This window comes from Mytilus trossulus, chromosome 14, assembly GCF_036588685.1.
Source record: "Mytilus trossulus isolate FHL-02 chromosome 14, PNRI_Mtr1.1.1.hap1, whole genome shotgun sequence".
Taxonomy (NCBI): Eukaryota; Metazoa; Mollusca; class Bivalvia; order Mytilida; family Mytilidae; genus Mytilus; species Mytilus trossulus.
This window is the reverse complement of record NC_086386.1, coordinates 15,127,516-15,138,463: the sequence shown is the minus strand read 5'-3', so window position 1 is coordinate 15,138,463 and position 10,948 is coordinate 15,127,516. Positions and strand designations below refer to the sequence as shown.

Below are 10,948 nucleotides of genomic sequence, written 5' to 3'. Positions count from 1 at the left end.
TGATGAACGTAAATAGTGCAGGGATACAGGCGAGCCCCTCGATCTGGTAAATGACGTCATAAAGGCGTGTATAATTGACGAGTTTTTGCCGGTGACGGATGAACTCGAAAGTGGTCTATGGGCCCAAACCTTCTCCCTTTTTCTAAAACAATGTCTATATAGCTGATTTACCGTAAATAACTGCGTGAAAATGAATAAAACACAAGTTGATAATTGTCTCTTCTCTGCTAGTTTTAATGTGCATGCAATATTCACTCTGATTTACTTGTGAGACCACCGACACTAATAATAATTACCTACAAAATAATCGGTGCTCCTTTACTGGGAAGAACATTTCGGATCCGATCATTTTATTGGTTCCCTTCCCCCATTCTACACTTCTCCTCAGAAAAAAATGCCTTGCAATGCGTCATAATTATCTGGACTACTAACTTACTTCCATAGAACTTCGAAAACAGACAATAATCTATTTCACTGGATGAGATTGGGCTCACGGATTTTTTAATGGATTGGTAATTTTTATTTATAGCACAAGGGGTCAAGGTTACCAAGCAAGACATTTTCACCCTACAAATCAAATGGTTGCCTCCTGACTTACACCTACACAGTACACTGGCTAAAAACATATTCATATGAACATTTGGTATCATTTATTTTGTGTGACAAGTCTTCACCAATGACCTTAGTGAAAGGTTGACGGGCGGATCCAGAACTTTTCATTGGGGGGGGGGGGGGGGGGTATTTTATCAACAAAAATGTTCACACCAAAAGGGGGGCAGGGATTTCTCCTTAATAAGAAATCTCTATTTTCAGCATAAGCTCAAATTTGCCTTTTGAAGAACTGAAATTAATATGAGACGGCTAATGATTTTTCAGATGCTTTACATTTAAATACATCCATGTGACATACACAATTATATATAGCATGTATAGATCCAAATTTAAAAAGCTATTTTTTTTCAATATTTAAATAATGTACAATCAAATCTTGATACTTGTATGTAGTTGAAATTGTTAGCTTTAAACATTAAAAAATGAATACCCAAAATTTAAACATAAGAGTGACCATGTAGTCTTTATTAATGTATGCTATTGCTATGAAACTAGGTCATTGTAGGTAAACTGTCATCTATTCCCTAAAATCTTTGTTCCCAGTCACCCCAAGTTTGATTTAAATTAGTCAAGTATATCTACTCTATTAGCATGATTAGGTCTCTGGTTTGGATAGTTAATAACTTGCAAATTAAAATCATACTACTACCAAATTTATATTTCTTTAAATATTATGGATGAAATAGCAAGTAAGGGATGAAATTAAATTGGATGAAATGTGGCATTTATTTTTGATAAAGTAGTATGTCTGATGTGGTCAAACTTAATTATAGACCCTTAAGGGGCGGATCCAGTCATTTTAAAAAGGGGTGGGGTGGGATTCTAACCCAGGACAAAAGGGGAAGGGGGGTCCAATTACATGTCCCCATTCAAATGCATTGATAATCCAAAAAAAAGGGGGGTTCCAATCCCTTGAACCCCCCTCTGGATCCGTGCCTGCCCTTTAAAAATAAAATTATCCTTATTTTGAGTTAAAGCTTATAGATTTTTCTATAATGCTGCTCAGGGGGGGATCCAGCCATTTTCAAAGGGGGGTCCCAGCCATGAGTAAAGAGGGGTTCCAACTATATCTCCCATTCAAATGCATTGGTCGGTAAAAGAAAAGGATTCCAACCCTCAAATCTATGGTCAGGTTGTTGTCTCTTTGACACATTCCCTTTTTCCATTCTCAATTTTATCATGTAGTTGTCGTTGTCCCAGGACATTTAGTTTCCGCTTAATTACTTTAGTACAAGTTAATAGAAATCTGTGAAATTCAAACACAAGGTTTGTGACCAGAGTTTTTGTTCAGAGTTTAGGAATTACATGAATTAGGGGCCAAAAGGGGCCAATATTAAACTTTGTTTGATTTTATAGAAAATTGATTTATTGGAGTTCTTTGATATATGCCAAATCTAACTGTGTATTTAGATTCCTAGTTTTATGGTCCTGTTTAAATTGGTCTACCTTAAGGTCCAAAGGGTCCAAAATTAAACTTATTTTGATTTTAACAATATTTAAATTCTTGGTGTTCAGATTAATATGCTGAATCTGAATATTTACTTAGATTTTTCTATTATGGACCCAAATTTCAAGTTGGTCCAAATCGGGGTCCAAAATTTTACTTTGTTTGATTTCAACAAAAATTGATTATATGGGGCTCTATAATATGCTGAATCTAACCATTCATTAAGATTTTTTATATTTTGGTCGTTATCAAATTGGTCCACATTGAGTTCTAAAGGGTCCAAAAGTTAACTTTATTTGATTTCATAAAAAAATGAATTATTGGGGTTCTTTGATCATGTTGATATGCTGCATCTAACCATGTATTGAGATTTTGAAAATTGGGCCATTTTAGAGGTTAATTGTCAATTAAATTTTTTTTAAGTACTTGGACCACATTCATTCTGTGTCAGAAACCTATGCTGCATCAACTATTGAATCACAACAAAAATTTAAAATTCAGAGTTGTATCGAGCTTGAATGTTGTGTCCATACTTGCCCAAACTGTTCTGGTTTCAACCTGTTCGTTTGTATCAAGCTGAGCCATGCATAGCATTTTTATTGGTTATTTATATATATATATATTAATTTGAAATTTTTACGAGTGAGACACATACAGATTATACTGTTAACAATATTTAAGAGTTTAACGTAGTCAAGCGAAACAAATTATAGAAGAATAGTTGAATCACCATGTCTTTTTTGTCAAATTTATGAAAAATTAGTACGCACACAAAGAAAAAGTATGGGAATGTTTGTTTTTTAAACTATTGACCAGGGTGAAAGTCTTTGAAAGTCATGACTGGCAAAAAGTTTATGAAATGAAATAGCACAAATACTCCATTCTTTTTAAATATAACTGCATATAAAGAAAAACACAAACTGATGTTTAATAATAGTTTTTACCCTTTTTATGTTTTATAGGACAAGAAATATAGAAAAATAATGAAAAATATAAACAGTTACAATTGAAATGAGCGCAAAACAAGATAAACAGAATACAACAAGGCCTAAATGGTAAGACCACTTCTATATAGAACATTAGGTGAATGGGAAATGGTTTTGTGCAGGAGAAAAGTATGCAATTAACCGAATTATGCTATTAAGCGGTATGCAATTAAGTGGAATCGACTGTACTGTAAATTCAGATTTTTCAGGGAATGGACAACTTATTGTGATTACAAAAAAAATCTGCATAAAGATCTATATATGTTTCTGTTATCAAAATATGATTTCTTATTTTTGCGATACTCACCCAGTCACATTATTCACATTACTAAAAAGTTCGGATAATTTCTGAATTACAGTAATAAAAGAAATTGCCTTTGAATGATGACTCATATAAAAATAAGAAAATATGGTATGGTAAATGAGTGACTTATCCACCAGAGTTCAATGAAGCGGATGCAAGAAATTAAAGGCCAATCATGGGCCTGCCTTCAATAATGAGAAAACACTTCCTTTATAGGTCATTCATTAAAGATCTCAACATATAAAGATTTAAACAGTCCAATTTAGTTCAACATGTTCAAAGGCAATAACTATTACTGTGCTTATCCAGTGACCTTTGGGGTATCACATTAGCAAAGACTAAAACAGTTTACCAAATTGCAGCTAGATTTCTACTCCAACTAACTGATCAACTGGTAAAATATTTTAGCAGATTGCTCAAGTGAAATTTTGTTAGTAAGAAGTGAGTGCTGTAAATTAAAAAGTAATACTTACCATCCACAACCAGTTAGTTGATACCTTTTCAATCATTTCTAACACAAATAATATCTTACTATAGTATGAGTCACTGAATATAAATTATTTCCCTTTAATGCCAGCAGATCAGTAATTTGTATAGAAAATGTTATTTGAATCACAATTGCACAATAACTTCATCTTAGAAGACAAAGCTATAAAATATACACCTACAAAACAATGTTTTGAACTATTCATTTATAATATTTATTTATGATAGAAGTGTCCATGTCAAAATTATACCTTTTTATTCAGTGACTCATACTATAGTAAGATATTATTTTTGTTGGAAATGATTGACAAAGGTATTATTAACTGGTTTTGGATGGTAAGTATTACTAATTAATTTACAGCACTCACATCTTACTAACAATATTTCACTTGAGCAATCTGCTAAAATATTTTACCAGTTGATCAGTTAGTTGGAGTAGAAATCTAACTGCAATTTGGTAAACTGTTTTAGTCTTTGCTAATGTGATACCCCAAAGGTCACTGGATAAGCACTGTAATAAAAAAAAAATCAGGCCTAATATAAAATATTGTTTGTTTCTCCAATCCCGACCAACCCTGTAAAAATGGCCCTTCTCATAAAATTTTATTGTCAAAACTAAGCCAAATATTATTTTATTCATTTCTGATTTTTCGGGCTTGCCGGATCATCCGATAATATTCAGGCTTTTGGGAAAAATAAAATTATTTACCTACCTACCTACCCACACCTGGCTTGTCAGAATAGGGATTAGTGAAACAAACAATATATTAATTTAGGCCTCATGTCGGTGAGCACTTAACCTGACCATAATATAGGACAGTGGTTCAATTATTAACACAACATATGAACATTCTATAACAACTATTGCAAGTGGCTCAACTTTAAATATCACTGCAAGGCACTAAACAAAGAATATTAAATCTTGGACACAAAGCACTGAAATAAGATAACTCATAAGCATGACAAGTAAGAATATCAAATGAAAGTTTCTCAAAATGTTCATTAAAACATGATAAAATAAGCTTATTTATATTGCTGTTTTTTTCTCAATTTATAACATTTTTTTTTTATTTTGTGTATTTATAGGTCAGATATCTTGGTTTTTATGATCATCAACAGGTCCTGCAGGTCTATACTGAAGAGGAATTTTAATTGTTAATACTTTTCTACATAATGTGCTAATTGGATTACTGATGTGAAATGAACTCAACAGTGTGTTTTTCTGGAAAAAGAAATAGAAAAAAATCCTACAAAATTGCTATAAACAAAATGGAGTACTATCAAAGAACACAATTGTGTAAAATGTAACAACCTACATTCATATTCACTGATGGATTATGGAGAAATTAAGAAAAATAATAGTATCTTTGTCATGTTTGTTGTCGAAATAAACACCTGCTTTATCTAATCATATCAAATATACAAAGAAGATGTTTGAAGAACATGTTGCCAAAACTTATTCAACAAATTGAAGGAAGATGTCTTGTGGATTGAATTATTTATGCACTGAACTGTTATGTAGGGGGTCGAATACACAGCAGCTGTAACAGAAGACAAGTTTATTTGACATGAAAAGTATTTATTTTATTTAATATTCAAATATGAGCACAATATTAATAACATCACAAATGGTATGATACCGTGTAGCGGGTTATTTTCGCGGGGTGTAAATTTTCGCTTATTTTCGCGGATAGAGCAAAATCACCAAAATAAATTCCGCCAATTTAAATGTGTACATGCAAAGGTAATGTTAAAAATGTTGAATCCGCCAAAATAATAACCGCCAAAATTTTTTGTATACCTTATTCAATGAAAATCGCGAAATTTTACACCCGCGAAAATAACCCGCTATAGGTGTAATACCACCATTGATTTTTCCCTATTAGTCTTTGTTAAATTGGTACTTTTAAAAAAAATGTACAGAATTTACCTTTATTTCAACCAAAGAAATACTTTGCATGAATAAAGTTTAATCCTTTCCAGTGCTACAGTGAAAATTTCACACTACATTTCATTGCATATAAGAAAGTAACCTGCACCGGAAGTAAACAATCACATTTTTACCAGGTTATTTACTGGTTACCTGCTTTGGCAACTATGTAACCTTAACTTTCCAAAATATTTTATAAGACCATCAAATAAAAAAAGAATGATGCTTTCAGACACCCAACATACATGTTTATGACTCAGAAAAATTTAAGTGCATTGAAATGCAGGGTTAATTTTCTACAACTGTCAAATTCAAGGGAATATTTTTTTAGACCTACTTTCGTATGCAACCGGATGTGGCGTATCATGATTTGGTGGTATTACACCTAAAGAACACCTAAATGTCAAATAAACTTAATGTAATTTTTTTCCCTCCAATTGCAAGTTATTTCAAGCATAACTGCCAAGTTTTGTCTCAGTCAGATCTATAGTTTCAGAGAAAATCACTATAATGTAAGGCCATATCCTACGGCAATTTCAGTCTAATTTCTTCGACAAATCCAAATTTCAGTGTATCATTATAAAATGCAGTGTTGACTAATATCTGATCAAAAACTCATGATCTATGCATTCAAACAATTAAATAGAATACAAAAGACAACTTTTAGATGATAAACAATTTTATTGCACCTTTTAGAGTTCATTTGAAGGTCTGTTTTGGTCTGTTTTGGTCCATTTTTCCTCCTTCCTTCCTTTTTCATCAAAACTTGATATCTTTTGTCTAAAAAATAAAACAAATGTGATTATTTCCCCACAAAAATGATATAAATGTAATGTTAAATCAATAATTAAAGTGTTTTAGCTGAAAGAACTGTCTCTATAAATGTTAACAGTCTACACGGAAGTTTCTAGAAGCCCTTATGTGTAACTCGAGTTTTTAGTCTGTTCGCCTAGTGTGACAAATAACGGTTCCCTTTCAGTCAACCATTTATTGTTACTGGTATCAAAGTCTTTTTATTTACTCATAACAGTATATTTCTAATAGATTTACACAAAGTGTCCACTTTCTTGTATTTTACATTAGAAAATGGGGAGAAAGAGTAATAAAAAATACCTCAAAATGTTTTTAAAAAGGGTTATGTCCCTTGGAATGCTGGTACAAAAAATATTTGGTAAGAATTATAAAGTTTAAGTATGTGAGACTGGATTCTGATGTGTATAAATCCAGGGCAAATAAGTGTTTAGATGATTTATTGTCTGTGCAAAATGTAGATGGCACAATGGCAAATTGTAAACTTTTGCGGCCAAAAAAAACACAAAAAACATGATGATAGTTGATACTTACTTTAATGCTGAAGTGTCATCTGCAGACCAATTCACATATAAGATTTTTCAACAGATTGCTCTTCAGAACATGTGAACACTGAAATAAAAAATTCACATGTTGTATAAACAAAACTGTTAGGGTATTATTTAAAATTAAACACAGTAAACTAAATACAGCTTTGTCTGTCCACCCATTTGACTTAGAAAACACCCGTAAACCCCCATTTCAAGGCAATTTTACCTCAAACGTGCTTTCTGTGTCTCAATCCATTCCGAATAGTCCATGTTTACAATGTATGAACTGGTTTATTAATAACTTTTAAAAATGAAAGTACAATAAGGACACGAGTGCACATGTAGTTTCTCTAAATAGGTGTAATACCACCATTGATTTTTCCCTATTAGTCTTTGTTAAATTGGTACTTTTAAAAAAAATGTACAGAATTTACCTTTATTTCAACCAAAGAAATACTTTGCATGAATAAAGTTTAATCCTTTCCAGTGCTACAGTGAAAATTTCACACTACATTTCATTGCATATAAGAAAGTAACCTGCACCGGAAGTAAACAATCACATTTTTACCAGGTTATTTACTGGTTACCTGCTTTGGCAACTATGTAACCTTAACTTTCCAAAATATTTTATAAGACCATCAAATAAAAAAAGAATGATGCTTTCAGACACCCAACATACATGTTTATGACTCAGAAAAAATTAAGTGCATTGAAATGCAGGGTTAATTTTCTACAACTGTCAAATTCAAGGGAATATTTTTTTAGACCTACTTTCGTATGCAACCGGATGTGGCGTATCATGATTTGGTGGTATTACACCTATACGGTATTCATAGCGTTTTGCTTATTATCAGATTATTGTATTGTCTTAAACATGCTAAACAGTCAGCCTTTTGTTTTTGTATGTTAAATACTCACCATGAAAATTTGTATTACAGTAATAAAGTTTTAATTATCTTTTTTATCAATAATTCAGTCTAGGAGAAAATATATTAATACTGTTTGTACTGTAATGAGATTTCCATAGAGGAAAAACATTTCCTTAAGGGAAATTTGATGTTCAGAAATTTCCCTAGAGGAAATTTGAAGAACAATGATTTCCTCAGAGGAAATTTGTTGTCTTGAATTTTCCTCCAAGGAAAAGTGTTTGTCAAAAATTTCCTCACAGGAAAAAGTATTTCCTCCAAGGAAAATTTGAAGCTACAAATTTCCTCACAGGAAAAAGTATTTCCTCAAAGGAAAATTTAAAGCTGCAAATTTCCTCGAAGGAAAATTTGAAGCTGCAAATTTCCTCAAAGGAAAAAGAATTTCCTCTAAGGAAAAAGAATTTCCTCTAAGGAAATAGAATTTCCTCGAAGGAAATAATTATGCAGCAAATTCCCTAAGGGAAATCTTTTTCCCTTGAGGAAAAAACAATTTCCCTTGAGGAAAAATCTTTTTCCTTCAGGGAAATTTGATTTCCCTTGAGGAAAAGTACTTTTCCTCTGAGGAAATTGTTGAAAAAAGGGGCATAACTTTTTCAACAGTGGTGCTAGAGCCAAAATTTTTTAGGACAAATATCAGGGAACTAATACCAACCAAGTTATCAACTTTGTTTTGACTTAACTCCAAAAATTAAGGTGACAACTTTTGCACTCAGCGGAATTGCAAACTTGTCCCGGAGACTGTTATTGGTTCAAAAATTGGACAAACATTATTTTTCACCACTCAATCGTTTCATATGACTTTTAAGTAAAGACACCCGATTGCCGGCTAAAGCGCTCATTTTATGACGTTATTTTGTACCACCGTAAGAAAGCAAACCTAACGACCTCCAGTTAAATCCCCGTAGCTTGTCATCTTATATCTGAGAATTTTAGATTTCTTTATCATCTATATTTTTAATTTTTATAAAGTTTAGTACATATTGCACAACGATCGGGATCGTACCGGCCGTCCATAATATTTTCTTCGAAAAGCTGAAATTTCCATTGATGGATAAAAGACCAAGCAGGACAAAATATTTAGTACACTATAGAGTGTAATATGAGTTAAATTTGATCATAGGGTTACCATAAATAATTTTGTTTATAACAATGGTCATTTATTCTAAGTTTCATCAGTCTGAAAAACGAAGCAAAGTTTAAAAACTGTAGAGATTTGTTAATCGTGTAATCTCCGTTGAATGGCCAATTCTTAAAAAAAAACATCAATTTTGAAAATAAATTTCACGTTCAACAGATCAATATCGATGTCAACATTAAATTTTAGTAAAACTCCGATCGTTAGACAACATATTATGGTTCATAAATAACGAAATCGTCGAAATGTAACCTCCGTGGAATGTAATCTCCGTTGACATTTTGGTAGAGAGTGCTTACTATCACATCCGCACTTTTATCGAGTATGGCATGCCAAATAAACATATTATATAGTTATAATGGATGGCGGATATATATATCACTTACAGATCAATAATATATTGTAATTCAGACGACATAAGAAGACAACATGTAACATTTTTTTTATAAATTAACTGTTTAAGTGTAACAGAGTTGCTTCTTTCTCAAATCTAGTTGAAGAAAAAAAAGAACCAGATGTTTTTATATCAATCGTAATGCATGTAGATAATTTAGACCTGTTTTCAATATTCAAGATATGAAGGTTTATGATTAATATAGATTTGATACCGAACTCAATACGATTTAACAAATATGCAATCGCAAGAAGCCATAAAAAATTGCTCTTTCTTTAAGCAGAAAAGCTTATAATCTCTTTCATCAAAATTATGACGTCGGTTGAAAGGGCCTGATATAAATTCCGTTACATTAATTAACAACGCCTTGTACAACATTCTTTTCGGAATTATTATCAGTTAGATAGATTAAACAAAACTATCCGTCACAATGCTATATATATACATTACGGTCTGTGTTAGGGGAGGAGATCTAAATTTCTGAATTCTGTAATTCTTTTGACCATATTTCTCTATTCAGTTAGAAATATATGCCCTTCTCTGTAAAATTATTGGGTTCAGTTCCTGCATTTGAAAACTTCCGTATATTACATTTTGACAATATATATTGTCTTGTCTGTATCAACAACATACGTATGACGACACTTCTCCGTATAGCCCCTCTTTTTTATTCGGTCACTGTACTGCATAAATGATACCACGTTTTAAAATAAGTATAAAACTTTGAGAAAAAGAAGTATTTCAATTTCTTCGAAATTAGTTGGATAGTTGAGATAATAAACAAACGTAAAGATGATATGAGGTATATTTTATCATATTTTCCTTGTGATTCGAATTCTAGATGTAAGGAGCTGAACGTTCAGTTTTATAACAGTCACAGTATCGGTAGCTAACCGACATTAAGAGAAATCTGAAATCAGATAAAATAAAAATTTGATCACCAAAAAGATTTTGTCATTGATTAATCATCTGTCCAACAAAATATAGAAAAAAAACATTGCTTATCAATCAATTTTTTTGGTGAATAATGAAATATATTTAATTTATGTTGGTACTTTAAAAAAAGTATACCCTAAAAAATTAAAGACAATGTCTTCCGTCCTCGAGCATCAGTATGAACATTTAAGACGTACGAAGTATGACAATGTGTTGGTTCTGCATATCCTTACAATTCCAATCAATGGTCAGTTTATATACTTTGGAATTATACAGATATCTAAGGTTTTAAACTCCATCAATCTATGTTACATTCGACTGATTGGACTATTTTTTGTGTGTCATTTTCGTCATATAGCTCATCAACTCTTTCTATTCCTACGTATCTTTGGATTTCAATTACTTGTCGCTGGGCGTAAACGAAGAAGATGAATAACATATAGTGCTCGCTT

General features: G+C 31.8%; 2 long non-coding RNA genes across 2 annotated transcripts; one reads left to right on the top strand and one right to left on the bottom strand.

The window, feature by feature from the left end:
- The first annotated feature begins 297 nt into the window (after nt 1-297).
- Nucleotides 298-5,384, top strand: LOC134697013 (uncharacterized). The gene is made up of 3 exons (XR_010103052.1): nt 298-512; nt 3,022-3,114; nt 4,922-5,384. It is a non-coding gene; the product is annotated as an uncharacterized LOC134697013 (long non-coding RNA).
- Nucleotides 5,385-6,432: 1,048 nt separating this feature from the next.
- LOC134696796 (uncharacterized) lies at nt 6,433-7,872 on the bottom strand. Its single transcript, XR_010103018.1, has 3 exons — nt 7,540-7,872; nt 7,110-7,187; nt 6,433-6,545 (listed from the first exon to the last, which is right to left on the bottom strand). It is a non-coding gene; the product is annotated as an uncharacterized LOC134696796 (long non-coding RNA).
- Between the last annotated feature and the right edge of the window lie 3,076 nt (nt 7,873-10,948).